General features: G+C 41.5%; 1 long non-coding RNA gene across 2 annotated transcripts in view; it reads left to right on the top strand.

Annotated features, from left to right (window-relative positions):
• LOC121141950 overlaps positions 1 to 15,363 on the top strand; it is a 153,493-nt gene extending 138,130 nt beyond the window's left edge. For both annotated transcript variants that reach the window (XR_005878934.1, XR_005878935.1), the window contains 2 exons: positions 8,708 to 8,929; positions 10,768 to 15,363. This is a non-coding gene — a long non-coding RNA (uncharacterized LOC121141950). The remainder of the gene's footprint in view (positions 1 to 8,707; positions 8,930 to 10,767) is intronic.
• Positions 15,364 to 27,468: the final 12,105 nt, after the last annotated feature.

The raw sequence follows: 27,468 nt of genomic DNA, 5'->3' as shown, positions 1-27,468 counted from the left end.
TTGTCTTTTTGTGACTGGGTTACCTCACTCAGGATGGTTTCTTCCAGTGCTATCCATTTCCCTGCGAATTTCAAGATTCCATTGTTTTTTTCTGCTGAGTAATATTCCATTGTATAAATGTACCACATTTTCTCTATCCACTCTTCAGTTGAGGGGCATCTAGGTTGCTTCCAGGTTCTGGCTATTACAAATAATGCTGCTAAGAACATAGTGGAGCAGATGCCCTTGTTGTATGAACTTGCCTCATTTGGATATATGCCTAAGAGTGGAATTGCTGGGTCTAGTGGTAGATTAATTCCCATTTTCCTGAGGAATCTCCATACTGATTTCCAAAGAGGCTGTATGAGTTGGCACTCCCACCAGCAGTAGAGGAGTGTTCCTCTCTCTCCACATCCTCTCCAGCATAAATTGTCTTCGGTGTTTTTGATTTTAGCCATTCTGACAGGAGTAAGATGGTATCTCAGAGTTGTTTTGATTTGCATTTCCCTGATGGCTAAGGATGTTGAGCACTTTCTTAAGTGTCTCTTGGCCATTTTAGCCTCCTCTACTGAGAATTCTCTATTTAGCTCTGTACCCCACCTTTTAATTGGATCCTTTGGTGTTTTGGAGACTTGTTTCTTGAGTTCTTTGTAAATTTTGGAGATTAGCCCTCTGTCAGATGTAGGGTTAGTGAATATCTTTTCCCATTCTGTGGCCTGCCTTTTTGTCTTTTTGACTGTGTCCTTTGCCTTACAGAAGCTTTTTAGTTTCAGAAGGTCCCATTTGTTAAGTGTCGATCTCAGTGCCTGTGCCACTGGTGTTATGTTTAGGAAGTGGTCTCCTGTACCAACTCGTTGAAGAGTATCTCCCACTTTCTCTTCTAAAAGTTTCAGTGTGGCTGGATTTATGTTGAGATCTTTGATCCATTTGGACTTAAGTTTTGTACAAGGCGATAAACATGGATCTATCTTCAGTCTTCTGCATACCAGTACCCAGTTATGCCAGCACCATTTGTTGAAGATGCTTTCTTTTTAACATTGTACAGTTTTAGCTTCTTTGTCAAAAATCAAGTGTTCATAGGTGTGTGGGTTAAAATTAGGGCTTTCAATTCGGTTCCATTGGTCTACCTGCCTATTTTTGTGCCAATACCAAGCTGTTTTCAGGACTATAGCTCTATAATAGAGCTTGAAGTCAGGTATGGTGATGCCTCCTGAAGTTCCTTTATTGTATAGGGATGTTTTAGCTATCCTGGGCCTTTTGTATTTCCATATAAAGTTGATTAATGTTCTTTCCAGGTCCTTGAAGAATTGTGATGGAATTTTGATAGGGATTGCATTGAATCTGTAGACTGCTTTTGGCAAGATTGCCATTTTTATTATGTTGATCCTACCAATCCAAGAGCATGGGAGATCTTTCCATTTTCTGGTATCTTCTTTGATTTCTTTCTTTAAGGACACAAAGTTCTTGATATACAGGTCTTTCACTTCCTTGGTTAACATTATCCCCAGATATTTGATGCTGTTTTTGGCTATTGTAAAGGGTGATGTTTCTCTGATTTCTTTCTCAGTCACTTCATCATCTGTATATAATAGGGCCACTGATTTTTTTGAGTTTACCTTGTATCCTGCCACATTGCTGAAGGTGTTTATCAGCTCTAGGAGTAACCTTGTGGAGTTTTTTGGGTAACTTATGTAAACTATCATATCATCTGCAAATAGTGAAAGTTTGACTTCTTCTTTTCCTATTTGTATCCCCTTTATCTCCTTTTGTTGTCTTACTGCTGTAGCTAGAACTTCAAGTACAATATTGAAGAGATATGGAGAGAGTGGACAGCCTTGTCTTGTTCCTGGTTTTAGAGGAATTGCTTTGAGTTTCTCTCCATTTAGTTTGATGTTAGCTGTTGGTTTACTGTATATTGCTTTTATTATATTCAGGTACATTCCTGTTATCCCTGATCTCTCTAGGACCTTTATCATGAAGGGGTGGTGGATTTTGTCAAATGCTTTTTCAGCATCTAGTGAGATGATCATGTGGTTTTTCTTTCGCAGATTGTTAATATGGTGGATTACATTGATAGATTTTCTAATGTTGAACCATCCCTGCATTCCTGGGATGAAGCCTACTTGATCATGGTGGATGATTTTTCTGATGTGTTCTTGAATCCGGTTTGCGAGTATTTTATTGAGTATTTTTGCATCAATGTTCATGAGGGAAATTGGTCTATAGTTCTCTTTCTTAGTTGTGTCTTTGTGTGGCTTGGGTATCAAGGTAATTGTAGCCTCGTAGAAAGAGTTTGGCAGTGAGCCTCCTGCTTCTATTGTGTGGAATACTTTGAGGAATATTGGAATTAGCTCTTCTTTGAATTTCTGGTAGAATTCTGCACTGAAGCCATCTGGGCCTGGGCTTTTTTTATTTAGGAGACTTTTGATGACTGCTTCTATTTCATCAGGAGTTATAGGTCTGTTTAGATTGTTTATCTGTTCTTGATTTAGTTTTGGCAAGTGATATCTATCCAGGAAATTGTCCATTTCCTTTAAATTTTCAAATTTTGTGGAGTACAGATTTTCAAAGTATGCCCTGATGATTCTCTGGATTTCCTCAGAGTCTGTTGTTATGTCCCCTTTTTCATCCCTGATTTTGTTAATTAGCATGCTCTCCCTCTGTCTTTTGGTTAGTTTGGACAGAGGTTTATCTATTTTGTTGATTTTCTCAAAGAATCAACTCTTTGTTTCATTGATTCTTCTCAGTGTTTTTCTTGTTTCTACTTGATTGATTTCAGCCCTCAATCTGATTATTTCCTGGCATCTGCTCCTCCTGGGGGAGTTTGCTTCTTTTTGTTCTAGAACATTCAGCTGTGCTATTAATTCTCTAGTATGACTGTTCTCCAGTTTTTTCATGTGGGCACTTAGTGCTATAAACTTTCCTCTCAGCACTGCTTTCAAAGTGTCCCATAAGTTTGTGTATGTTGTGTCTTCATTCTCATTGAGATCGAGGAAGTCTTTAATTTCTTTTTTTATTTGTTCCTTTACCCAGGGATGGTGCAATTGTGCATTGTTCAATCTCCATGAGTTTGTAGGGTTTCTGCCATTTGTGTTATTGTTGAATTCTAATGTTAATGCATGGTGGTCTGATAAGATGCAGGGGGTTATTCCAATTTTTTTGTATCTGTGGAGATTTGCTATGTTTCCTATTATGTGGTCAATTTTAGAGAAGGTTCCATGTGGTGCCGAGAAGAAGGTATATCCCTTTGTATTTGGGTGGAATGTTCTATAGATGTCTGTTAAACCCAGTTGGGTCATAACTTCTATTAGGTCTTTTGTTTCTTTGTTAAGTTTCTGTCTGGAGGTCCTGTCTAGCGGTGAGAGCGGAGTGTTGAAGTCTCCTACTATTAGTGTGTGAGATTTTATGTGCATTTTGAGCTTTAGTAATGTTTCTTTCATGAATGTAGGTGCCTTTGTATTTGGGGCGTAGATGTTTAAAATTGAGACTTCGTCTTGATGTATTTTTCCTTTGATGAATATGAAGTGTCCTTCTTTATCTCTTTTGATTGATTTTAATTTGAAGTCTAATTTGTTAGATATTAGGATTGCTACACCTGCTTGTTTCTTGGGACCGTTTGATTGGAAGATCTTTTCCCAACCCTTTACTCTGAGATAACGTCTGTCTTTGATGTTGAGATGTGTTTCTTGTATGCAGCAGAAGGAAGGGTTCTGTCTTCGTATCCATTCTGCTAGTCTGTGTCTTTTTATAGGCAAGTTGAGGCCGTTGACATTGAGGGATATTAATGACCATTGATTGGTGATCCTTGCTTGTGCTTGATTTATTGTTAGTGAAGTTATTTTGTGTAGTTTCTCCTCCCTTTTTCTTTTGGTGTTTTGTAAAGTGTGATTATATATTGTCTGTGTCTTTGTGAATGTAGTTATCTTCCTTGGCTCTAGGTTTTCCTTCTAGCATTTTCTGTAGAGCTGGATTCATGGATACGTATTGTTTAAATCTGGCTTTGTCATGGAATATTTTGTTTTCTCCATCTATGGTAATTGAGAGCTTTGCTGGATATAGTAGTCTGGGCTGGCATCCTTGTTCCCTTAGCGCTTGTAGGACATCTGTCCAGGATCTTCTGGCTTTCATCGTTTCCATTGAGAAGTCAGGTGTAATTCGGATAGGTCTGCCTTTGTATGTTACTTGGCCTTTTTCTTTAGCTGCTCTTAATATTTTCTCTTTACTCTGTAGGTTTGATGTTTTGATTATTATATGGCGAGGTGACTTCTTTTTCTGGTCGAGCCTATTTGGTGTTCTGTAAGATTCTTGTACTTTCATAGGCATATCTTTCTTTAGGTTAGGGAAGTTTTCTTCTATGATTTTGTTGAATATGTTTTCTGTACCTTTAAGTTGAATTTCTTCACCTTCTTCTATACCTATTATTCTCAGGTTTGGCTTCTTCACGGTGTCCCATATTTCCTGGATATTTTGTGTTAAGGATTTGTTGGTTTTGAGATTTTCTTTGGTTGACGACTCTATATCCTCTAATGAGTCTTCAACACCTGAGATTCTCTCTTCTATCTCTTGTATTCTATTGGTGATACTTGCATCTGTAGTTCCTGATTGTTTACCCAGCTTTTCTATTTCCAGCATCCCTTCATTCTGTGTTTTCTTTATCGTTTCTATTTCAGCTTTCAATCCTTCAACTGTTTGAGTTGTTTCCTTCATTTTTTTGGTTGTTCTTTCTTGGTGCTCTTTAGATTCTTTGAGAGATTTGTTTATTTCTTGAATTTTTCCCCCATTTCATGGATTTTTTGTTTGTTTTTTCTTCTATTTCTTTAAGGGATTTCCTCGTTTCTTCTTTGAGGTCTCCATCATCTTCATGAAATACTTTTTAAGGTCTGTCTCCTCTTCTTCGTCTATGTAGTGCTTTTCGGGTCTTGCTGGTGTTGGATCCCTGGATTCTGGTGGGGTCATGTTGGTGTTTCTACTGCTGAGTGATCTCTTACTCTGTCTTCTTCCCATCTCTTCTTTCAGTGGGTGCTGGTGGGGTCTTTCTGTCTCCACTGGTCTCCTTCCTTCCTGCAGCTGAAGCTGGGAATGCTGACACGGAGTTTGGGTCCTGGTAGGGCTGATGTCTTTCCTGAAGCTGGACTCGCTGGGGTTGGGGTCTTGGAGGGGCTGATGTCTTTCCTGTGTGGGCGGGTCTTCTGGATGCCTGGAGCGGCCCCGAGATCAAGGGGGATGGGAGAAGGGCGGGTGGTCCCCGCCGGAGACCCAATCTCACCTGAAGCTGGACTCGCTGGGATTGGGCGCTATTTAATTATTTTATGTGCATTGCTATTAAGGTGTCAGATCCTCTGGAACCAGAGTAACAGATAGCTTTAAACTGCCATGTGGGTGCTGGGATTTCAACCCATCAGTGCTCTTAACTGCTGAGCCATTTCTCCATCCCTGTGCTCCCACATCAATATTTTAAAAGAAGTCCTTTCAAATAGGATACTGAAATAAAGTATCTTAGTCACTTTTCTAATCTAGTTATAAGATACAATGACCAATGCAACTTATAGAAGGGGCTTACAGTTTCAGAGGGTTAGAGCCCATGACCATTATGGTGGGGAGAATGGTAACAGGCCAGCAGGCACGGCACTGGAGCAGTGGCTGGGAGTTCACATCTTGAGACACAACCATGAGGCAGAGAGAGAGAGAGAGAGAGAGAGAGAGAGAGAGAGAGAGAGAGAGAGAGAGAGACTGAGAACATCATGAGTCTTTGAAATCAGTGAAACACCTCCTCCAATAAAACCATACCTCTTAATTCTTCTGTGTCGGTTTGATAGACAATGGCTCCTAAAGGGAATGCCACTATTAGGAGGTGTGTCACTGTGGGAGTGGACTTCAAGGTCTCCTATGCTCAAGCTACTCCCAATGAGACAGAGCATTTCCTGCTGCCTGCAAGATGTTGGACTCTCAGCTACTTCTCCAGCACCATGTCTACCTGCACACCACCCTGTCCCATGATGGTGATAATGGACTGAACCTCAGAAACAGTAAGGGAGTCACCCCAATTCAATTTTTCCTTTATAAGGGCTACTGTGGTCATGGTGTCTCTTCACAGCAATAGAAGCCCTAAGACAAGCATTCAAACATATGAGCCTTGGAAAGGCATTCTCATTGAAACCACCACACTAGGTAAGAGAAACATTGATAAATTTGACAACACTGAAAATTAACACCTAAGAATGTTATACAGTGCCATAAACAGAGCTAAAAGGCTACAATGTGAAAGAAAGCAATTAAAGACCATGTAACAGGCAAATTATTTATAGCATAAGTAAGCTCTGAAAACATGATCTGAAATAAATCTTTCTTCTCCTCAAGCTGATTATGTCAGGTGTTTTGTTAGAGTACTAGAAAGCTGATTAACACAGAAGCCCATTTGGCAATACTCATTAAAACAAAACAAAACCAGACCCTATTAAATTTTATTCAGGAATACTGCTTGTCAGCACTGTAGAGAAAAACTTGCTCATGTGCCAAGGAGATATACACAAGGACAACCATTAGTAGTACTTTCAATGCATTTCAATAATTATGGAGACATAAAGTGAATAAAATAAAATTTATCCCATCAATTGGACCATAAGCTAGAAAATAGGCAGGTTGCTGTGGACAAAGGAACAGTGTCAATGGGAATGGCATGGTCTTGGCCTCTATGGACGTAGCTCAGATTCAGTAGGTGTGTTTCTGCTCCTTAGAAACAAACGTTAAAAAGAAAAAGGAGCCAGCTACTGCAGAAGAAAGATGGTGTGGGAGGGGACTTATAAAAACATATGGGCATGTCTAATCTCCCATACGTGTAGACTCGGTCCGACCCAGAAAATGTTTGCAAGCAGAACTGAGTGATGAAAGCCTCTGGGGAAGAGAGAGTTCTGCATTATTGTGGGTAGCATAGGTCAAATGACAACAGGTCTTAGCAAGTGACAGAAGGCAAGAAGACAGACACGCTGAAAAGGCCAAGTAAGGACTGAAGATGTGGAGTGATGCAAGTTAAGGAATGGGTGGAGCCACCAGAAGCCGAAAGGCATGAGGAAGATGGGCTCTTAGAGCCGGAGTGTGGCCCTGCTGCCACAATTGTCCTCTGAGTCCACATTCATGTGCGTGCACATGTGTGCATGCACAAACAACACACACAGACACACAGACACACACACACGCACATGCACACATAAATATACTCCAAATGAATCATTTAAAAAATTTAAAGGACTTTCACCCTCCAGAAGTGTCAGAGAATAAATTTCTGCTGTATTAAGTCACCAATTTTGTGAAAACTAATTAATAGTTGACACACAAAAAATGAGGCATTTGTATTTAGTAAAGGGTAAGCTTGCTTTCATTTTTAAATAAAGGTATTGCCCTTATAGAGGCTAACCCATCTTTTCCTCAGGAGTCCTGAAAAGACCTTCCTTGTATGTGTAAGAAGTGAATTAAGACTTCCAGGAACCAAAGAGAGCACTGAGTTTTATGTTCCTAAATGCTAAGTGTTCTGTCAAACACTGTCCCAGAGACATTGCCTTTTTAGTGACAGATAAGCTTCTGGATGAATACCTGATTACTTCTTTAGCTTACTTAAATTTTAACAGAAAGCCAAACAATAAGACAGGGAAAATATACAGGTGAAAATTTGGGTTAGAGTTCCCATTCTTTGGGTCAGTCATGCACCTCTGCCAATGATCTTAGTTTCCTGTAGCCTGGGTGAGAACCATCTCCATTCCAGGTGAAGGAATTTTCATTATAAACTATAACTATTTCTATAAAATGATAAGTTGACAAAGTCAAAGACAGCCATGTGCAAAGAGGAAGCAAGATTGATAGACATGGGCTGCTACCTGGGGCCATGGTAACATCCAAGCCTGGACTGCTGCAGGGGACCATGTCTGGGTCCGTGGACCATGTCTGGGTTCATGATCCAACAACTGCCAGGGTCTGAGATGATGTCCATGGCTTGTGCTGCCACAGGGTGTCATAGGAACCAAGCATGCTGAAATCCAAGGGGTCATGCTGAGCCAGCCCTCTCCCTTACTGTCCCCAGGATAGCTGTCCCTGTCCCCACTGCCATGGGAGAGCTGACTCCAGCACTCAGGAGAGATGGCCTCACTCTGCACCACAGGTGTGGAAGAGCTGGCCTGGATGGCATGGGCCTAGGGGAGAAGGTTCTGCCCTTGCCTGAGGATGTGGTCCCAATGACCCAGAAGGATCAATTCGACGACCACCCAGACCCATATCCTCTGTGTGCCTTGGGTTGGTCCACCCTAACAGCTGTCCCATCGTTGACCTGCTGGAGTGTGTAAATGGAGTGGTCCTGCAGAATGTTAACCACAGAATTTCCATGATGAGGGCCCAGCACAGTGATGATGGTGTGCCAGAAATCAGAGGCCTTGAACCAGACCAATGACTCACTGAAATGAACATTTTGTGGGTGGGGCTGACTGGACAAAAGGGTGTACTTTATGACACACTGCAGCTCCGGATGCCACTGGGATGGATGAAGCGGTGCTGGAAAGATGCAGGAGTGGGGTGAGGAGCAGATGTGGAGGGACTGGGAGGGGAGCAGGATTGAGATGCATAATGTTTTCCTTTTAACAAAAAGATTCACAGACATATTTACCAGGATTAGGGACATCTGTCACAATCTGTAAAGCAACTATGTCTGAACACACCTTGACTTTTGTGTCACTCTCATTCATAGGTTGATAATTTCTAGAGCAGTAATATTTAAAGACAACTTTGGAAGGTGATTGTGTCATGAAGAAGAATCTGTGTCCTTACAAAGGGGGACTTAGAGAAACTCCTTGCTCCTCCCACTGTGATGACCAGTGAGAAGATGGTCATCTATGAACCAGGAAGCCGGCTGCTACCAGATGTTGAATCTGCCAGAACCTTGCTCTTGGGTGTCCTAGCCTCCAGAAATGTGAGGGCTACATTTCTGTTGTTTGTAAGCCATTTTGCTTATAACATCTTGTCATAGTACTTCAAATAGACTAAAAAACAGCGACAGGGAACAGGAACCTAAAAAGTTGTAGAGTTTATATAATGCAGAACGTAATTAAAATTAAAACTTGGTGGAAATTTTTAGTAGTCAATGGACACAGGCAACAGCAGGGAATGAATTAAAAGGTAGGATGGAAAAAAGTCTAAAGAAAATTCTGGGAAATATATATGAAATTTAAAATAGGTCAATGTACTGTGTGTATCATAAACAAAGAGAAATATACCCAGAGATACATGATAGTGAAAAGGTTAGGCTCCAAAGACAAAGGAAAGATTTGAAAAGAAGCCAGAGAGAGAAAAAGTAACTTTGTTTTTTAAAAAAGCAACAACCTGTCAGTTGATTTCTAGGTATCATGGGAGGCTAAAGGACAGTGGAATATTTTGAATAGTGGGGAAATATTTGCCAACATGAAATTTTATTGTCTACAGACAAGGTTAAACACATCAAAATAGAGGGTGTTTTCCCATACCTGACCTTCATAAGATAAAACTATCCTGTATATGCTTCAGATAGAAGGGATGTCAGAGAAAAATTTACAGTGAAAAAAAAACAACCAAAACCCAAAAACAACCAGGGAGGTGGAAGCTGCCAGTATATGGGGAAGTCCAAAGTCATAGATGCGTCACAACTGAAATATATGATCAAAAACTATGTAAGTTAGTGGTATAAATAGTATTGCAATGTTCTTTGGGCTGTGTGTTGTATAAAAAGACAGTAATTAACTGGAGATATTTAAAGTTTAACTTTGCATGTTATAATGTGTACAGCAGCCTTTTATAGAGACAGAATATTTTATTTTGCACATAGTAAAGGACAGATCTGGAATGCTGGAAACAGTCTAGAAGGAGGCAAGAAGGAAGAAAAATACATATGTAACAGGTGGTGCCAATAAGCACTAAAGAACATGCTAGAATTAAACAGAAAAGTGCTAGTAATTGCAACGAATATAGTAAAACTGTTCATTAGATTTGTAAAAACTAAGAGCAAGTTGTTCATAGCATCCAAATGCTTTTAGATTATAAATTTTCATATGGTATATTTTATCATATTGTCCTTCCCATCTCTTTTCAGATCCTCTCTCTATGTACTCACTAAACTTAATGCTCTTTTACTACCCCCTAAACAAAAACCAAACCCAATCCCTCCAAAAAACTAGAAATGAATTTCAAAACAGATAAACAGCAAAAACCCCAGTAAGAGAGAGAGAGAAAAAGCAAAAACAAGACAAAAAGTGTACGAGAACTTGGAGTCTATTTTGTGTTGGTCAACAACTCCTGGGCAAGGGTCTTGCCCTGGAGGAGGATTGATATACCTAGAGGTATTTCGTTGAAGATACCAATTGCAAATAGCTTCTTGATTAGGAGTGGGATTTTGTGTCTACTTCCCCTTCCTAGTGCTGGTATTTTTGTTTACAGCATACAATTGATAACTAATTAAATGGCACTTTAACATCATAAAGTAGAATTAAAAGCACAAAGATTACTGGGAGTAGTGAAGACTACTCAATAAGACTACAGTAAAAGGCTCACTTCACCAGGAAAATATAATTTAAAATTTAAATGTACCTAATTGCATTTCCTCATAATATACAAAGCAGAAGTAGACATTTTCATGATAAAGTGATTCATAACCACCATGGTAGATTAAAATTTTTCTCTCAGAGATATGAACATGGTTAGAAAACACATACAACCACTACTTTAATAAAACAACATAATTCCTAACCACATTCTAAATATTTATTCTTATACCCACAGGTTAAGTATATGCCTCACCCCTCATCAAGGAAACATCTGCTTGCACAGACAGAGGCCACTGAGAGAAAACCACACTGATCAGAAGGAAGAGAACAAGTGACCTTGTGGTGCTCAGCCCAACTGACTCATCTATGACACAATTCCTGTACCTAAGGCTCAGCAGACAGAGTGTAACAACCAGAGGAACATTGCTATGAGACTGTATTTCCTAGAAATGACAGGGAAGTTTTCCCCCATGATACCCTAACAATATGGCTGCATAAACAACACCAATAGACATGCTAACATAGAAGGGGAAATCTCACTGGGCCCCATCTGTAGAAAAAGAACTGCATAGAACTAAGGAATATTGAGAGTGGGACAGTCTTCCCCAGGGAAGAACCCTTAAATTGCTTATCCAATGTCAAATACTCAGCCCTGAAATCATATATATATATATATATATATACATACATATATATAATAAATCACATATATATGTATATATATATGCAACATTATATAAACTGAGCAGGTTGTATTTATACACTTAGGAATACATATGTGTTTGTGTGTGTGTGTGCGTGCATGTGCGTGTGTGTGTGTGTGTGTGTGTGTGTGTGTGTAACAACAATTGAAGAAATTGAAGCCATGAGTTTGGCAGAGAGCAAAGGAGTTAGATAAAGGTGAAAGGTTGTAGGAAGAAAATGGAAGGGAGAAATGATGTAACTATTTTAATTAAAAACATCCTGTTCAATAAAGAAGCTTTTCTTAGTTATGGATAGAATAACAATACCAAAATCCAATAAGAATACAGACATTTACTAATATTTTTACTGTATGGTACAGTGGAGGGATGGAAAACACAATTTTCAATGACTGTAGTGTTCACTGCTTTTTAAAGCCACAAGAAATACATTAAAAGTTTTGATCTTATATTGAACTGCAAAGAAGTCAGAACAGAACCAAAGGCTGGAACTCATGCAAATCATGTCTTCTGACCACAGTGTGGTGAAGCTAGACCTTGGGAAACTAGAGGCAACACATCTGAAAACTCTAAATGTTTACATACACAAAATGCAGTTGTAAAAATCCCACAGGTAATACAAGAAATCACAAGGGAACTTAGAAAATATTTCAAAGTGAGTAATAATGAAAATGCTTCATAACACACCTTTTGGATACAGCTAAGGCAGGTTTTTCTGTGTGTGTGGGGGAATGACAGCCTTAAGTAGAATAGTAAAGAATGCCTGAAAATAAATAGATTCACCAATCTTAAGATGTTAGAAAAAGAATAACTGTGTAGAAAAGAGAAAGTGGAAGGGAAGAGACTCGGTACAAAAAAGGGGGGCTGTTGCAGTGATAAACCTGAACATGAGGTTCTTAGACCTTTGAAATTTTTTGGAGTGTGTGTGGAAGAGTTTAGAACTTCAGTCTAGGAGAGACCCCACACGTTGTAAGCAGAACTCAATAAATCATTCTGGTGAGATTTGAGAAGACAAAATTTCAAAGAGAAAATGCCTAAAATAGAGGTCCTGCTCATGAGGCTTTAGAAAGAAAGTAACAAGGGGCCCATTGGCTAGAAGTAATATGTGCCGTATTCTGGCAAAGACTCTGGCTGCATTCTGTCCATGTCCTAAGAACTTGAGTGGTCTCATTTGTTTGGAAAAGGAGCTATCTAGACAGAATGACACTAAGATTATGTCATGGCTTCTGCTTACTGTTCTTAGTTTATAGTCAGAAGAGCAATGAATGGAGTAGAAAAAGGAAAAATGTGGAATTTGGGGCTGGTGGAGTGAGATTAAAGTTTCAGATAATGCAGGAACTGAGAAAGAAGTTGCAACTGCTCAAGAAATGAGGCCCCAACTGAAGGGAAACCTCGTGCTTTTTGTGATTTTTGTGCTGTGTGATGAGGTAATAGAAAGGAAGTCTCAAGGGCAAAATCCCACCCATCAAAGTTTCCATCTTGTGAAGCTGCAAATGCTTTTGAATGGATAGAGTTTAAGGGGACAATACTGCTGGGGGTCTTCCTCCAAAATCCCACAAGAAAGAAAACAATAAACTTGGAAAATGTTTTCTGGGACCAGCACATGGAGACTATGTAATCTAAAGGAGTTAAACCACGTCTACTGGCGGCAGAACTTGGGAGCATTGTGCATATAGTTTCACAGGCATGAAAGAGTTAAGGATGAGGGGTCATGGTAGTTTGTGCTGGGTTTCTTGAAGGCCACTGGGCCAGGGAATGTGTGCCAGGTTCAGAGCCACTCTAAGGAGGCTCTCAGGGGACATTTTGTAAAGTTGTGAAGATGAAGTTTAGGATTAAATAGAGACCCCAGAATGTCAGAGATGCCAGGGACATGGGACATCTGCTGCAGAAAGCTGCAGGCATGGAGCAGAGCCAGCCCAGGACAGAGGTTATATGTGCTGCAGGAGACAGAGATAGGGAGACAGGGCTCCCCAGACCCTTTGGATTCCAGATGATCTCATCACAAGCCCCAGATGATAAACATGGACCTGCAGGATTTGTTGTTTGTCCTGCTGGGTTTTGGACTTACCATTTCTTCCTATGTCCCTCCTTTTCCCTGTTGGAATTGGGAGTTTATTTCATGCCATGGTATATATTGGAGGTGTGTGGCTTCTATTTTATTTCATAAGAGATCGCAGTTAAGAGTTTGCCTTGAGTCTCAGTTGACAATTGAACTTTGGGCTGCTAAACATTGTTGGAACTGCTAAAAACTGTGGGAACTTTTGCAGTTGGGCTGAATGCAATTTTCACATTATGAGATGGCCATTGGCCTGTGAGGACAGAGGATAGGTGGCCATGGTGTAAAAGTGATGTGTTTGAGCATCGAGTTGGCAAGAGATAGATTTGTGATGGTGCATATTGTCAGCTTGACAAGATCTAGCATCACCTAGGTGACAAAATTCTATGAATGTTCATGAGGGAGCTTCTAAATTGGGTCAACTGACCCATACTAAAGGGTGGCACCATCCCATTTGTTAGAGACTGACTGAATAAAGCAGAGAAAGCAAGCAGAGCACCAGAACCCATCACTCTGCCTCTGGATTACGGATGCAATGCAACCAGTTGCTTTGTATTTCTGCTGCCATGTCTTCCTGTACCGATAGACGGAAACCTCAAACTATGAATCAGGATAGTCCCTCCGTCCCTCCCTCTGTCCCTCCCTCCATCCCTCCCTCCCTCGAATTACCTTTGTGAGGTACTTTGTCACAGCGATGAGAAAGTAACCAATACAGAAAGAAATAATAAATAACACACGCAAAAATTAATAAGTGGGAAACATATATAATGGAGAGAGAGCAACAAAACCAAAAGATCATAATTTGAAAAGACCAACAAATTGAGAATGTTTTGCTGGGATTAAGGGCATATATGACAGAGAGATTAAGGAGAAAAGATTGAAAAGTAGAAATACCTAAGAAAAAGGAGATATTACTACAGATCTTACCTGCATTAAAGTGATATCAAGATTGTGTGAACGATTTTATTTCAATATACTTGAAAATTAAGATAAAACAGAAATGTTCCTAGAAAAAACAACAACTAAAAATGATTCAAAAAGAAAAAACTTTGAATAATCTTATGCTACTAAAGAAAATGAATCAATATTCAAAAACTTTCCTGAAAAGGAAACCCTATGTAGAGGCGGGTTGGTCAGAGGTCTAACAACTACTCAATGCAGAATCCAGAATGACTCAAAGTCTTCCTGAAAGTACAAAGAGATATCAATGCTCATAACTCACTACTGGAAGCAATTGCATCATTGATATCAAAACTGCACCAATACGGAATAGAGGAAGGGAAATTACCAAATAATCTCTCTTGAAATGGATGCAAAAACCTGAAACCAAGTCCAAAAACACAGAAAAAGGATAAAGACCAAGTTGACTTTATTTCATAAAGTTGAAGGACTTCAGGAACCTAATATGATTTATCACCTTTTCAGAATGACATAAAAAATTTAAAATTACAGAAAACTTGTTCACATTCAATGTTGAATTATGATAACCACATGAAGCTCTTCAACGAGAAATGAAATAAGCTTAATATGGTAAACACCATCTGTAAGGGCCCCTCTTCCATGCATGACGGTGAACATGGGAAGCATTTATTTGAAAGCAAAGAGAAGCCAATACTCCATCCTTTCTAATCAGGACTGTAGTAGGAATCCTAGGAAATGGAATAAGTGAGGATTAAGAAGGAAAAAATGAAGCAATCAATCACCATCTTCTGTGACATGTGCCACACACACAGATATCTCTCACACTTGTGTGAGACATCTCTCACACAAGTAAATCAGATAAACTAAAAACACAAATAAAAAAATCATTAAACTGGGAGCAGACCCTTCTTAGTATGGGGCCATCGGCAACTGTGTCAGATAGTAATTCAAGAGCATGATTGGAATGGATACAGTCTGAAGATGCTATGAAATGTATCTCATAACATCATTTGTAGTCTATGAGGAAATGGGAAAACAGGGTCTGATTCTGTTTATATGACACTGGAAACTGGAAACTGGGCAGATTAAACCATTGTTCAGGGTGGCTGCACAGGCTGTAAAACAGACTAAACAAGGAGTATCACAAAAACAAGATGAAGGTAACATGACAGGCTTCTTACATGTCTTCTTGATTTTCTCTGTGTCTATTTTTGTCCTTCCCCATGATTATCTGTTTTAAGTAGGAACCTGATACTTGCTCATTTCCTTGCCTATAGAAACACCATGCTCCATGAGACTGTTCAAAGCTGCTACCCAGATCACTAGTGATGCCATTTCTGGTGCTCAGGTGCTATCCCACCCCTAGTATCCCAGGATCTTCTTATTCCCATTGACATTAGGGCGAGCCATCTATCAACCAAATTCCTGGACTTTCAACAATGCTTATTTCCCCCTTACTAGTTTATTTCTTATCATCTTGGTTAGTGAAGCATCTTCCCTATTGAGAATGCTGGGTCATAGTAGCATCCCCCAAATCCCAATCCCTCTAATCCTTTGCTGAGTTCACTGGACCACTCTGGTCCCTGTAATTCACTTACTGCGGGGGCATTCTTCTATTCTACGCCTCCAAGAATTATGCCTATATTGTACTGGAATTGTCATGTAGGGCCCTTGCCAGGGCAAATCCCTCTTTTGGACAGACATTCACTGTGCTTTTTTTTTTTGATCAGCAGCACCAGGATTTCCTTCCAGGCATGTGAACCAGAACTTGCACATTTCCTCCTTAGTAAGTCACATACTTCCCCAAGTCGGATTCTTCTTCTATTTACCTCCACAAAGCACCTGCTAGTCATATAGGAGCTGGGGAAGCCCCTGAAGAGGGCAAGTGTATGAAGTTGCCAGTTCCAGCAAATAGAAATACAATACACAGGGCTGAGAGATGACTCAGTGGTTAAGAGCACTGGATGCTCTTCCAGAGGACACAGGTTCAATTCCCAGGATGCACACGGTGGCTCACACCTGTTTATTCCAGGGGATCTGACATCCTCACACAGAAATACATGCAGGCAAACCCACCAATGCACATAAAATAAAAGTGAATAAATCATAAGAAATATACTATATAAAAGACTAGGGCACTACAATTTATTCATTGTTTATGGTTTAGCTAGAATTAAAATTTAACAGGACATTCTGCATCATACATGGCAAGCGTATGTGCAGAGCACTGGCTCGCTTGACACCTCCATAGAGCCCTCAGACACTGGACAGGTCCTATTTCCAATAGGAAACTTGCCTCTTCTGCAGACGCAGAGGCTGGGGAAACCAATATTCCTATCAACTTCTCAGCCCCATCTCCTAGCCTGCCTGCTCCTCCACCACAGGGAACCAGTGTCCTTACAAAGCCATGAAAACATTCAGATTCTCACATTAGTCCACTGTGATTTTTTTCTCTCTACAAAGAGTCAGTGGTATTATCAACAGCTATCCAATTCCATGGTCCTTCCCTCCAGTCAACTTTCCCTCCAATTCCTCAAATATACCTTCATAGCTCTTAAACCCATCAACACGGGGCAACCATATAGGAGATCCCACAATGCTGATACCCAAGTCCTGCTCCAGGAAAGGTGATGTAATTAGCTTCAGGTATGGTTGGGCTAAGGCAGTATCTTGGACTAGTGTTCAGACGACTGCTACAATTACAGCATTTCACTGCATCCCATTACAGCTCACTGCAGGTAAATATCTCAGAGATCCACTACTCTGGTGTCTTAGTCTGTCACTGCTGCTACGACACAACATCTTTGAATGGGTAACTTGGTTTTGTTGCCTTGTTTTGATTTTTGAGACAGGGTGTTTTTGTGTGTGTGTGTAACAGCCCTGGCTGTCCTGGAACTCATTCAGGCTGGCCTCGAACTCACAGAGATCCGCCTGCCTCTGCTTGCCAAGTGCTGGGATTAAAGGCATGTGCCACCAGCCAGCTAGAATGGGTAATTTGTAAATGGCAGTGATACATTGCTTACTGTTCAAGAGACTGACACATTGCAGGTTTAGTGAAAGCTTGCTCCCTTTTTCCTAACACAGAGCTTTTTTGCTATGCTCACCCCGCTCCTCATGGAGAAAGCAGAAAGACAAAGGAACTGTGGCACCGCTTTCAACTTCCTTCATAGAGTACCAGTCCTGTTCCCCAGGGCAGAGCACCTATGCTTTGATCATATCTCTCAAATCCCCACCTCACAGAGTTACTATGGATGGCAGGTTTCAACATATGTGTTATGGGAGGACACATACATTCAAACTAAGACACATGGCATCCAGGTAACATCAACACCCGGTCATTCTGCCATCTAGCTCAAAGTCAATGACAAAACCCCACCGTTAGCAACTCTTTAATAGGACTCCACCTGGCGTTAACTTTCTTAGGTAAGCTCTCCTAGAAGCAGAGCTTAAGAGGATGTTATCCCTGTGATGTCTGTGGAGTGATCTAAGGGAAAGGGAGTAAGGGGACAGCCGTAATGCAGGCATAAAACACATGGAGAATGTGATCCCAGTTGGAGACTAGTATTAGAGCCTGGCCGTGGTGGGTGGATGGGTGGAGCTGCAGCACAGCAATTCTGCCAGTCAGCCCTACCTTGAGGCAGAAGGGGTGACCTTTTGTACCCCTACATTAGTTAATCATTGACTGTAGCCGTCCTTAGGGGTGTGACAGAAGCCTGGAGCACAGCTCCTTAACCAGTCCCAGGCCTAAGGTGAGGAGAACAGGGTAACATTTGAGTGAGTTCCCCACACCCCAGTAATCAAGATGATGATATTTTAACATAATATTGTAAATAAATCAAATCAATCCAAAAAGTCATAATGAACAAAATTGAATTTTAAAGCTAGACTAAAGGCCTAAGGGAGAAGCTTCCTGTTTGACCAAGGCCAGTTCTCAGAAGGAAGGGAGCTGTGGTTTATCCATGAGCACTCAACCTCTGGGGGATGGCTGCATTGGTCAAATGAATTGATCCTGGGTGAGAACCAGCGGCATCCATTTTAGTACTTTCCCCCAATTCCATCTATCTAAGTTTGGCTTGGCCCCATTCCCTTAGGATTCTTTGGAGACACCGGGGAGAACAACACCCCATCTCATGTAATAATGTTAAAAATCTCTGGAGACTGCTTCCAGAACTTGTGGTCCAAGCAAGCTCACACAGGAAAGCTGCATTGGAACAAACACAAAAAGTGCTCAGGGAATCAGAAGCAGGTGCTCTGGGGTCATCTTCCCCAGCTGAGTGACAGGTACTAGTTTCCTAAAAATCCACTTCCCCTTGATAACAGTTCTTGATTCCTAAGTCAAATACCTATACACAACTCTCCCTTCTTATAGGAGGAATTCTTTCCAAGCCCTCCTCCTTAACTTTTCTCTGACATCATCTCTATGCAGGCTAGTTTTATAACAAGGTGACACAGCTAGATCATCTGAAAGGAGGGAACCTCAATTGAGCCTCCATAAGATCTGGCTATAGGGTGTTTTCTTAATTATCAATTGAAAGGGGAGCACCTAGCCAACCCATATCCAACAAGGGGGCTGATGTCCAATATGGAAAAAGAACTCAAGAAACTAGACATCAACAAACCAAATAATTCAATTAAAAAATGGGGTAGAGATCTAAACAGAAAATTCTCAACAGAGAAATCATAGATGGCAGAGAAACACTTAGGAATGTTGGCATCCTTAGCCATCAGGGAAATGCAAATCAAAATGTCTCTGAGATTCCATTTTACACCTGTCAGAATGACTAAGATTAAAAAACACAAGTGGTATCTTATACTGGACAGGATGCTGAGTAAGGGGAACACTCCTCCATTGCTGGTGGGAGCACAATCTTGTACAGCCACTTTGGAAATCAATGCGGCAGTTTCTCAGGAAACTGGGAATCAGTCTAACACAAGACCCAGTTAATCACTCTTGGGCATATTCCCAAATGCTGCCCTATCATACTTCAGGGATACTTGTTTAACTATGATCATAGCAGCATTATTTGTAATAGTCAGAACCTGGAAACAACCTAGATGTCCCTCAACCAAGGAATGGATAAAGAAAATGTGGTACATTTACACAATGGAGTACTACTCAGCTGTTAAACAATGACACCATGAAACCTTTAGGCAAATGGATGGAACCAGAAAAAAATCATCCTGAGTGAGGTAACCCAGACCTAGAAAGACAAACATGGTTTATACTCACTTGTAAGTGGATATTAGCTGTAAAATAAAGGATAACCATGCTGCAATTTACAGACCCAGAGAGACTAGATAACAAGGAAGGTTAGCGGAGGAAGGTGACACCCAGATCTCCCTGGGAAGGGGATAGAGAAGAGATTTCTTGAGTGGACTGAGGGTGGTTGAGGATGGGAACATGAGCACCAGGTTGGGATGGCAGAGGGGTAGAGTATTGGAAGAGACTACTGCAGAAGGGGCATTTCTAGGTCAGATAAAAATCCTGGCACAAGGGACTCTCCCAGGATGACCCCAGCTAAGACTCCTAACAATAGCAGACAGGTAGCCTGAACTTGCCATCTCCTGTAACCAGATAAGACTTCAAGTGGAAGGAGTGGGAAACCAACCCAGCCACAAAACCTTCAACCTACAGTCTGTCCTGCCTGTGGTATGTGCTGGGGTAAGGGTGGCCTAGGGATTGAGGGAGTGGCCAATCAATGATTTATCTAGTCTAAAACCTGTGCCAGGAGAGTAAGCCCACCACTGACATTGTCTGGAGCACCAGCACCCAGAGACCTAGGACAGAACCAAACATGACCGGAGGGTAAAAAAGGTCAATGTAATGATGCCTAGAGATATTCTGTGATACTCATAGATTGGTGCCTAGTCCAACTGTCATCAGAGAGGCTTCATCCGGCAGCTGATGGAAACAAACGCGGACCCACAGCCAAACATTACTCAGAGCTCTGGGAATCCTGCAGAAAAAAAGGGGGTTATAGGATTATAGGAGTCAGAGGGGCCAAGAACACCATAAGAAAACCTACAGAATCAACTAGCCTGGGCTCACTGGGGCTCACAGGGACTGAACTGACAATCAGGGAGCATGGGACTGACTTAGGCACACTGCATACATGTGACAGTTGTGTAGCTTGGTCCTCTTGTGGGACTCCTAACAGTGGGAGCCGGGGCTCTCTGACTATTGGTTTTGGGACACTACTCCTTACATGGGGAGGTGCTTAGTCTTACTGCAACACGATATGCCATACTTTGTAGGTATACACTAGACACCTGCCTTTTCCTAAACAGAAAGGGAGGAGGGGTGGATGGGAGGTGGGGGTGGGAACAGAGGAGCAGTTGGGGGAGGGACTAGGAGGAGAGAAAGAAGGAAGGGGAAACTGTGACTGGGACAAAAAATAAAGATCTGGCTGTAGGGTATTTTCTTAGTGATTGAAAGGAGAGGGCTGAGCCCATTGTGGGTGGGGCCACCCTAGCCTGATGGTCCTGGATTCTATAAGCAGCCTGAGTAAGCCTTAGAGAGCAAGCCGGTAAGCAGCATTCCTCTATGACTTCCGTTCCTGCTTCCAGGTTCCTGCCCTCACTGCTTTTGATGATGAACTGCTGCAAGGAACTTTGAGCCAAATAAATCCTTTCTTCACCAAGTTGCCGGTAGTCATGGTGTTTTGCCACAGCAATAGTAACCCTAACTGAGACATGCTCTTACCTCATGATCACTTACAACTCTCTTATTGTAGAGCCAATTAGTACTTCCTCATCTGGCACCAGACAACAAACACAACGAACACTGCTTCTGTGTTAGTCTGCACCCTTAAGTTTCCTTCTGTTCTTAGTCAAATTAAAAATAACAAACCAATAACCTTTCAGTGTAGCATCAGAGTTAGGACTTGATACGAGCATCACTGAACCACACCACAGTCTTCGTCACGCTCTCCCACTAGCTGACATCCTTTATTTCCTCTTGCTTCCCTTACTTGTTCTGGCTAGCTTTACGTCAGCATGACACAAGCTTGAGTCATTTGGGGAGACCAAATGAGAAAGTGCCCCCACCGCATCAGCCTGTAAGCAACTCTGGGGTACATTTTCCTGATTGATGATTGAGGGTCCAGTCCACGGTGGGTGGAGGCCAGAAGAGGGCATTGGATCCCCAGGAAGTTACAGGTGGTTGTGAGCTGTTATGTGCTGGGAGCAAACCCAGATCCACTGCAAGAGTTGTAAGTGTGGCTAGTAGCTAGGGAACTGCCGTTTCTCTAGCTTCCTGTAAAGCTGTTTACACACATAGCGCCCAGCTCTGCAGCAGTACTGCTGCTGATGGCAATGATGTGACAATGACATTCTGCCATCACTTGACTTAGATTTAAAAAGATGTGGCTACCATTTCCAATGCTTTGCCCTGAAGATCAAAATTTTCCTCTTATCTTGTGTATATTTCCTGCTGCAAACAAACCCTTTTAGTTCTTGGGGAGAATAAAAATTCTCAAGACTCCCTGATCTGCCCTCTGTTTAATAATTCTTACAACACCCTTTCCCCCTTTTCTTTCTGACCAGAACTCTTTAAGCCCTGAGGAAATTCATGCATGCTAATATGCATGGCTGGTTTGGACAGGGATTGTTTTTAACATTAAAGGTGGCATTTCTTCCTCCCCCTTTCTTTGTAATTTGCTAACAAGAGTCTTAAATATAACCTGTAGACTTAAGAGTCTTGGAGTCCAGCAATTACAATGACGATTGGAGAAAGAAGTGAGTAGATGCATACGAAGAGAAGACATGAAAAACCCATTTGTTGGGGTTGCCCCTCCCCCCTTTATTTCAGTAGGATAGACCCGATGTTTTCCCATCAAATGGATACAGCTTGACTATTCTTGATGAGGCTGGGAGGTCTGAAGCCTGGGGGCAAATATTTGAAGTGTGTGGTTAAAAAGTGGCAGGTGGACTGGTGGAAACAGCATGGAACTAGTTTGTATTACGGTCAGCACAGGACCATATCCTGACGAGCTCTAATAATAAGCTTCAGATGTATGTACGGTTGACAGGGATCTGAAGAAGCTGGGCCCTATGTCCTGCTCTGTGCTGTGTCCATATTAACCCCTGATGGGTGATCTGATGGCCCAGTATCAACCTCTGCCCTAGTTCTGGGCTGCATCTGTGACAGACAAAACGTTTTTTCACCTTGGTGACTAAACCAGAGCATGGCTCCTGAGTCTGTGTCCAGTTTGCTGACTCCACCTGGATTACCCAGTTTCCACTGCCCCCATTCACATCTGTTTTGGCCATGACGTCCATCTGGCTCCTTCCCAGGTCTGACAAACTTTGGTACCCAGCTCCCTGTGGAAGTGTCATAGGACTTTTCCTGGCTCATTAACAGGAACTCTGCTCTTGTTAGCCCACTTGTGCCAGCTTCCTAACTGGCTTCCCTGCCCCCAAACATGACTTCTCTTGGGACGATAGTCTTCTAAAATCTTCCCCAAGAGATTCTGCCCTGGGGACACTTTTCCTTTTCCTTCAGCCATTTAGTTACTAAATATAGATTTATGCTCCATTTAGTAAGGACAGATACTCCTGTCACTTTAACAGTAAAGTAGATACTCTTGGAGACTGAGGGGGAAAAATCGACACGAGGAAGATAAAGAGATCTTGGGAAGACGGCTGCTGTCAGCTATTTTGGGGCGGGAAAGTTCACAGTGCTTGGTAAGTTCATGAGTCATCTCTGGTTGAGGGGCTGAAACTTCATGAGAGACTGATGTGGGAGGGATTATGGGAGTATTTCTGGCTTTCAGAAGGGAGGCCAGGAGCTTCTGGGCTTTGAGTAACATGAATGAATCCACGCTACGTGTGGGCTGCTTCTCATTTTCACTATGCTGATGCTCACCCACCACCCCAACCCCACCCTGCAGAAACAATGGTCTAACCACTCTTTGGACAAAGCTCTTTCTGTTTCCCTTTCCCTCCCCTCCTCTCCCCCCACGTCCTTTCTCCCTCTTTAAACTATAGTCCTCACTTTTGTTTTTGTTGTTCCCTAGCAGTCCTGGAGATTGAACCCAGGGTTTTGCACAAGCTAGGAAAGCACTCTACCACTTAGCTACTTGACCACATCTTCAGGACTGCCTCAGTGTTCATGAGGTAAGCAGGCAATACTATTTTACAAACAAGGAAACAGAAGATAAAGCTCACAGCCAGGTCACACGGCACTGTCATGTCTGACTGAAAGGCCATGTCCTTGCCAGATTAGACGTACATTTCTTGATGCCCATTTTCCAGCTCTCCTAGCTTATAGGAAGAGTGGAGGGACTGACATCGTGGGAGTGACAAGGACCAATTCCTGCTCATGTCTTTCTCTGCTATCTGGGGATCAATTTCCTGTTCTATTCTTACCTGTTTTGCATACTGGCAGGGCTGTTTAGACACTGCACATTGTTTCCATTTCTGATAGAATGTGGGAACACCCTAATGATTTTTTTCTCTCTATTCTGGCCATTTAAGGACCTCATAAGTTCACAGTGTGTAGTTGTGGAGTCAAAGGCATGCACATAATCAGATCCTGGGAAGATAAATCACAGCTACACGATGTGTATAGTCAAGCTGGGTAGTGGGCCTCTTTCTAAACCAAGATCGTATCTATTCTTCAAAGGAGTATCATAACATAATACTTTTATCTTGTAACACTTGTTTATAAAAACAATCCATTGTGTTTTTATATATAAATATGGAAGATTGGTTCTAGAATAAGGAATTTGGGGGCATTTTGTTTGTTCTGGAAACATTAGTATACAGTATTATAGTTGCTTCAACTTTACCTTTCTGAATTTGACACTTCATATATAGATTCTTAAAAATACTAAAAGATGTGTCAGGGGTGACTCTTTTCACGGGCACTAGTAAGAATTTATTAATTACTGTATTTGAAATTGTAGATAAAGAAGAAATAGTTTGAAAAGTGGCTGATTCATAACATGCAAAAGCGACTGATTTGGGTCTCTTTGTTGTCTCCTTCATAATCCACACCTTTTATCTTTAATGTTAATGCACTAGTTGTAAGAAAATGTCTTCTTAAAAATGTGTAGATAACATTCAGAAGTCGTTGGGTTTAAGCTTTGTTTTAAAAATGAGAAAAATAGAGAATTGAGGAGATACCTCAGTCAGTGTGTAAAGTTATTGCCATGTAAGTGGAGGACCGAGTTTGGATCCCTGGAACCCACATCTAAAAAAGCTAAGATGGTCATAGCAGCTAAGTGGTTTTTTTTTTTTTTTGGTTTTACGAGACAGGGTTTCTCCGTATTGTTTTGGAGGCTGTGGGTCCAGCCTGGCCTTGAACTCACAGTGATCCACCTGCCTCTGCCTCCCGAGTGTTGGGATTAAAGGCATGCGCCACCACTGCCCGGCATATGCAACTAAGTGTTTTTAATTTAGACACTGATAAGGTAGAGACAGGAAATTTTCCGGTATTCTCTGGACAGACAGATTAGCCAAATGAATGAACCCCAAGTCCTAGTGAGAGTTCCTGTGTGAACACACACACACACACACACACCACAAATGAATAAGACTGCAATAAACAGACAAGTGGTGAGTATTTCAGAAATAAGGAATAACATAAGTGGCTGGCAACTCAAATAATTTAAGGCAATTGCATCTAGTAGTATCATGGTTTCCTAATAGAATGAGAGGGGAAATATAATGTTGGTAAAACATTAGATTTAAAGTCATATTGTTGATAACATTTGATATAAGACTTGGAAATATGGCTAGGGACAACATGCGACTCTGCATTTACATCTCCTGTAATGACTAGGTGGATATTGAGAAAATCCACCGAGACTCAAGGTTCTTGCTTCATTTCTGTTGTTGTGATAAAATAATCTGACCAAAAGAAAATGAGAAAAAGTATGGGTTACTTTAACCTACAATACTAGGCTACAGTTCATCGCTGTAGGAAAGTCAAGGCAGAGGCCTCAAACCATCGTATCACATTTACTGTCAAGAGCAGAAAGAAATGAATTCATGCATGCTTACTCACTCATTTATGCTCAGCTCAGTTTCTCCACTCTTATACAGTTCAGGACCCCCTGCATAGGGATTAGTGCTGCCTACAGTGGGCTGGATCTCTAAGATAGCCCCCCACAGACTCACCCATAGGCCAACCCTAAGTGGGCAGTCTGTTATTCAGAATCTTCCCAGGTAATCCCAGGTCACATTAAGTTGATAACTGAAGCTAACTATCATACTAGCAGTAGGTTTAGAACTGAAAATTGATATAATAAAGATGTATGGGGTTTTGCCATCATTCCATTTCATAGATGAACAAGTTAAGCAATTTATCCAAGGTGATAAAGATTTGAACACAGATCTGTTTGAATCAGGAAATTACATTAACATGACCATTTCTTTTTTGTTGTCTTGTGTCATTTTGATTGTTTGTTTGTTTGTACATTTATTTTCAATGCATCAATTCCAATTAATGCTGCCTACACATACATGGGTGTGAAATTATCTACTGGGACACGGGAAACCCACCAATGGCCAAGCCTTGACAAGGAAAAGTGACTTTCTCTCCTCCAGCAACCAGCAACTGCCAGTAGCTCTTCAACCAGGGGTGGGGCCTCAGTAGGCCCTCCACACATGTGCTGTAATTTTGTGCAGGTAACCACACCACAGCTACTATGAGGTAACATGTGAGGCTGACCCTTTTCATAGTCATCTTAGCAAGAACTTTCTGGCTTCTTTTGAGTGTAGTACAAAGCCAAATCTGCCTGAATAAAAGATGCACATATAGAGTGTACGCGCACGCACGTGCACACACACACTAAATTATGAAGTTAACTCTGTCCATGGAAAAGGCTGTAAGAGCAGAGTGGCATGGCTAGGGAGAAAGGAAGGAAGGGATAATATCATTCCTTTGGGCATTTTGGTTAGAGTCCAGACTGATCAGTTGTGTGGTTCTTGGAATGAGTAGACAAGGGGGTCCCTCTGGAGGAGCTTTGTCCTGACCTGGTGGTGAGCAGGGGAGTAGTTTTGGAAGTGGTTTTTGAGGGAAAGGTCAGAGGGTTGGTGTCAAAGATGACTCTTGGCTTTCAAACTTAGGAAACACCAGGACACTGAGTGGGTCAAAGTGGCTTCAGCATGGCAGAGGGAGGAGAAGGGCAGATTTCAAAAGAACAAGTGGTAGGCTAGAGGACGTAGTGGGAGGACAGCAAAGACATTTCACTTTCCCTATGACCAAATCTCCTTTTACTCATCGCATCATGTGCCTCCTTCGCCACAGCTTCTTATTTCTGGGGTTGCCCTCTCTGGGAGTTGAGGTTGTGTCGCACAGCATGTGGGATATGTAGATGACCTGGGACAAGCAAAAGGCCATCTCTTCTACAGTCAGAGCAAATAGAAAATGGGGTGTCTGTGAATGGGGTGATAGACTAAACAAGAGAGGGTTAGCAACAGAGATTACATTATTCTGACATCTCTGTGCTTAGATTTATTCATGAGCAAAATGGGCACGATGTCCCATGAGCTGCATCTCAGAGTCAGCATGAGGATTGGGTACAACAGTAGTTTGGAAGGTTTGAAGAGCCAAGCACATGACAAACAGGCAGTGCCAGCTAGTACGTTACCTGATGACCTCCTCCAACTCTTTTTTACTTCTCCATTCCCCAGGCTTGGGGAACAGCAAGTCTAGAGAATTTACACACAAAGGAGAGATGTTTTCACGAAAGGGTGTCTTAATGTTTCATTCAAACTTCAGATAACTGTATTTTGAGGCACTGTCCCTAGTGAGGAAGCCAGACACAGCCTTGCCCCCTATAGTCCAGACACTTTTACCTGTTCTGGAAAATTGTTGGCTTTTCTCATTATTTTTGTGTAATGTTTTTATATTATTATTTTATAATCAGGGTGTTTGCAGGACATCTTTTTACATTAACATGTACATATGCACACGCTTTAACAATTGCTCAGGGTGAAAGATAACAAGCTAAAAAAGGAAGTGCTGTTTTCTTATTCTGAGGTTCTCTACTGACATTCAGGAAGTCGATATTACTCAATTTTTAAAGATGTCTCATTATGGAGAGATACATTTAGGCAAACACAAGCCTCATTTCTCTACAATGGGTAGAGAACAAGGAAGGAAAAGAGGATTTTGGAGGAGTCCGAGACTTTTAGCAGCAGGGAGGTTAAGGGTGAGTGGGAACATTAGTAAGTAGATGTGAAGGGCAAGTAGGAACATTAGCCCATAAGTACTGATCGACGCAGAAAGGAAAAAAGTAAGCTTGGA

Source organism: Mesocricetus auratus, unplaced genomic scaffold (assembly GCF_017639785.1).
Source record: "Mesocricetus auratus isolate SY011 unplaced genomic scaffold, BCM_Maur_2.0 Super-Scaffold_100008, whole genome shotgun sequence".
Lineage (NCBI taxonomy): Eukaryota > Metazoa > Chordata > Mammalia > Rodentia > Cricetidae > Mesocricetus > Mesocricetus auratus.
This window is presented reverse-complemented; position numbering and strand designations above follow the sequence as displayed.